Source organism: Dipodomys merriami, unplaced genomic scaffold (genome assembly GCF_024711535.1).
Source record: "Dipodomys merriami isolate MVZ:Mamm:240054 unplaced genomic scaffold, mDipMer1.0.p SCAF_2, whole genome shotgun sequence".
Taxonomy (NCBI): domain Eukaryota; kingdom Metazoa; phylum Chordata; class Mammalia; order Rodentia; family Heteromyidae; genus Dipodomys; species Dipodomys merriami.
This window is the reverse complement of record NW_027203381.1, coordinates 13,818,547-13,823,252: the sequence shown is the minus strand read 5'-3', so window position 1 is coordinate 13,823,252 and position 4,706 is coordinate 13,818,547.

Below are 4,706 nucleotides of genomic sequence, written 5' to 3'. Positions count from 1 at the left end.
TGTATAGAGGGGTTACAATTACATGGGCAGGATAATGCGTACATTTCTTACCAAGCATTGCAGCCTCCTCCTTTGTTTACCCTTCACATCCCTTCCCAGCTTCCCCCCTCCCCCCCCAATCCCAATCCTTCTCCTTCCCCCCCTACCCTCCCCCACAGACGTTGTAAAGCTCGTTTTGGACGTGACAACTTGTACTTCTCATTGTTGCAACAGGTCCACCTGTATCCTTAAACAACTGGTTTTTCCCCATCTCCTCCACAAGTTCTACTGACATCAAATATAGTGAAAGCAGGGGTTATAATGTGGGGGAGGGACATACAAAGCAACAAAGAGATAATCTTATAAATGCGTTAGAAACACATGCCTGAAAGAAAAAAACATTAAAATACATATCTAAGGGTTCATTTTCCTGACCTCACATTATCTGACCTTTTCCGCTTGACTCATACATATACTAGATATTGCAAATAAGGGAAACCATGGGACCTATGTTTCTTTGGGCCTGGCTTACTTCACTTAATATAATTTTTTCCAAGTTTTTCCATTTCCTAACAAATGGGGCAATGTCATTCTTTCTGATGGAGGCATAGAATTCCATTGTGTATATATACCACATTTTCTTGATCCATTCATTTACTGAGGGGCATCTGAGTTGGTTCCATATCTTAGCTATGGTAAATAATGCTGCAATAAACATTGTTGTGCTGGTAGCTTTAGTGTGGTCTTATTTGTGAACATTTGGGTAAATGCCCAAAAGTGGGATTGCTGGGTCATAGGGGAATTCTATGTGAAGTCTTTTGAGGAACCTCCATACTGCTTTCCAAAGTGGTTGAACAAGTTTACATTCCCACCAACAATGAAGTAAGGTTCCTTTCTGTCCACATCCCCTCCAGTATCTGTTGTTGTTAGAGTTCTTGATTTTTGCCATTCTAACTGGGGTGAGGTGATATCTCAATGTTGTTTTGATTTGCATTTCTTTTATGGCTAGGGATGTTGAACATTTCTTCATGTGTCTATTGGCCATCCTTCTTTCTTCTTCAGAGAAGTTTCTCTTTAAGTCTTTCGCCCACTTATTTATTGGGCAGTTGTTTCTTTGAGGATTTGTTGTTGGGTGGTTTAATTTTTTGAGTTCCAAGTATATTTTAGATATGAGACCCTTGTCCGTTGTATGGCTAGTAAAGATCTTCTCCCAATCGGTGGGCTTTCTATTGATCTTGCTAGCTATGTCATTTGCCCTGCAGAAGCTCTGCAACTTTATGCAATCCCATTTGTCCAACCTTTCTTTGATTTGTTGTGTTTCCGGGTCTCTATTCAAAAAATTTCGGCCTGAGCCAAGGAGACCTAGGGTTTCTCCTATTCCATCCTGTAATGTTTTCAGAGTGTCTGCTTTGAGTTCAAGGTCTTTGATCCATTTGGAGTTGATTCTGGTGCAGGGTGATATATAAGGGTCTAGCTTTAGTTTTCTACATGTAGTTAACCAATTTTGCCAGCACCATTTACTGAAGAGGCTGTCTTTCTTCCATTCTATTGTTTTAGCTCCCTTATCAAAGATTAGATGGCTATAGGTCTGTAGGTTCATTTCTGGGTTTTCAATTCTATTCCATTGGTCCTGAGGTCTGTTCTTATGCCAATACCAAGCTGTTTTGATTACTATGGCTTTATAATAGAGTTTGAAATTTGGTATTGATATTCCTCCAGCAGTGTTCTTTCCGTTGAGGAGCGTTTTTGCTATTCGGGGTCTTTTGTTGTTCCATATGAATTTTTGGATTGCCTCTTCTATTTCCTTGAAGAATGAGGTTGGAATTTTGATAGGTATTGCGTTGAATTTGTAGATAGCCTTGGGAAGTATTGCCATTTTCACGATGTTAATCTTTCCAATCCAGGAGCATGGGAGGCTTTGCCGTTTTTTAAGTTCTGTGTTGATTTCCTTTTTCAAGATTTTAAAGTTTTCATCATAGAGGTCCTTCACTTCTTTAGTTAAGTTAATTCCTAGGTATTTTATTTTTTGAGGGGCTATTACAAATGGAGTTGCTTTCCTAATTTCAGCCACACTTTTCTCATTGTTGGCATACAGAAAATCCATTGATTTTTGGGGGTTAATTTTATAACCTGCTACTTTGCCAAAGTTTTGAATCAGCTTGAGTAATTTGGGAGTGGAGTCTATGGGATTCTTTAAATACAAGATCATGTCATCTGCAAAGAGGGAGAGTTTTATTTCTTCTTTCCCTATTTGGATCCCCTTTATGTCTGCATCTTGTCTTATTGCTGTAGCTAGGCATTCTAATACTAGATTGAAGAGAAGTGGAGAGAGTGGGCATCCTTGTCTTGTTGCTGAGTTAAGAGGAAATGGCTTTAGTTTTTCACCATTGAGTATAAAGCTGGCTGTAGGTTTGTCATATACAGCCTTTATTGTATTGAGGAATGTTCCATGGATTCCTAATTTTTCCAAAACCTTCATCATGAAGGGGTCTTGGATCTTGTCGAATGCTTTTTCTGCATCTATTGAGATAACCATGTGGTTCTTATTCTTGCTCCTGTTGATGTGATGAATAATATTAATTGATTTGTGTATATTGAACCAGCTTTGCATCCCTGAAATGAATCCTGTTTGATCGTGGTGTATGATTTTTTGGATGAATTGTGTGATAGTTTTTTTTAAATTTCCCTTATTATAACCTATTTCTGAATGTTGATTTTATATCCTCCCCTTCCCTGGATTTGGAAACATCTAATAGAAGGTGAGTGTGAAGCTGAGATGGGGAAAAGAGGAAAATCTACTCAGACATGTTGTGAAGCAAGTTGGCTGTTACAAAAGAAAGTCATGGATTTTCAGACCTAGAAGTTCACAAAGTCTTAGTTTGGCATCTGGGTAAGCTAAGTTTTAGTTCATAATACATTCCTTTCAACTGCCTGTTTTTGTGATAAATGCACACTATTTTGTCAATTAAAAAAATGAAAACAGGGACTGGAAAGGTGTTTCAGTGGTAGAGTGCTTGCCTTGCATCATGAGGCCCGGGGTTCGATTCCTGAGCACCACATAAGCAGAAAAAGCTGGAAGTGGGGCTGAGGTTCAAGTAGTAGAGCGCTAGTCTACAGCTGAAGAGCTGAGGGACAGTGCTCAGGCCCAGAGTTGTTAATTGAAGATAAGAATCTCACAGACTTTCTTGCCCAGGATGGCTCTAAACTGTGATCCTCAGGTCTCAGCCTCCTGAGAAGCTAGGATTATAGGCATGAGCCACCAGCGCCTGGCTCCAAAGATATTCTTTTGGGAAATTATGATCTCCCTGTACCTTTAGATATGACACTATTAGTAACTGACCTGGGTCTCTTCCCCTTTACACTAAATATATATTAGTGATAACTACAAAAATGAGTCCCTTAGCTTTGGCAGTTATGGCAATATTGTTCATAGAAATAATGTGTATAAAATATTAAGAATTCAATTTTGGCTGTGGGATATGTTCATAAAAAGAGATACACGTAAAAAGATAACTATACATGTCTTTATTGCATTCAAATTATCTTAGAGTTGAAGTATGCATTTTATAGCATCACAAATTTATATGAATGCAAAACTGCATGCTGTTAAATGTTAGACATTCTGATTTTTATGTTGATTATGTGATTGAAATTACATGACTGATAATAATTTGGTTCTGGATCGATTATTTCTTTCAAAGTGAATTCATCATTTCCCTGACTGTGTCTGATCCTTGGATCCTTGGGGGTAAATTTCAGTCCAGCACGTGGGAATTTAGCTACGTGGGTCCCATTAGTGTGAATCGGAGTTTTGCAGTTAAATCCACGAGCTGAGCAGTTGCTCTTTAATGTTATTTTAATATTTAATGGTTATTGCAAGGCTGTCAAGCTGGGACTGTTTCAATGTGAGAGATTTCCAGAACTTATGAGGGAGATTTTAAACATCTATTCAAAGCATACTGCAATGTCCTTCGTTATTAGAGGAACATTCTTTAGGGGAGAATCAGCTGAATTCAAAAGAGTTTCTCTTTCATTGTGGCAAAATTGAGTGTAAGATCATCTATTTCTTATTTTTATAGATGATTCATTAAATTGCTTTCGCAAAATAAATTAGATACTAATTTTGTGAGATTTTAGTGGGATATTGGATGAAAGCAGAAATAATGTACATTTTGGTTCTGTGCTTTTGTTGTTGTTTATGCATAGACATCAGTGGGTTTTATGATTCATTGTTGAAAAGCTGATTCGCGTTCTTGACTTTCTTTAAAATTCTGTATGTAGAATGTATAGAGGGGCTTGTATGGGAAGAAACGTCTATGAGAATCAGCAGTCTATAGCATAGATCTCTTTATTTACTCATCCAAGGGGAGTCTGTCACGTCATGCCCCACAATTTGCATGCCTTCTTCTAGGAATGCAGTCTTTGGAAGGTCAGGATAGGCTGTAGTCCTATAGAGGAGAGGAAGCAGCTGGCCTTCAGTCCTCCATATTCTAATGGTCATGAAAATCTTACAGTTGAGCTTGCCCCAAGAATATCCCCCTGTATCTATCATCTCCTTCCTCCTTAAACTTTCCTCCTTTCTTTCATTCAACCTGTGAATCCGTGCAAGCTTAGCTTGAAAACAGTCTCTCACGCCATCTCTCCTTTCCCTGTAGCTATATTCTTTCATTTACCACTCGACTCCTTAATACAGCCATCCCCAAACCACTTTGTTCATGTCATGGTTA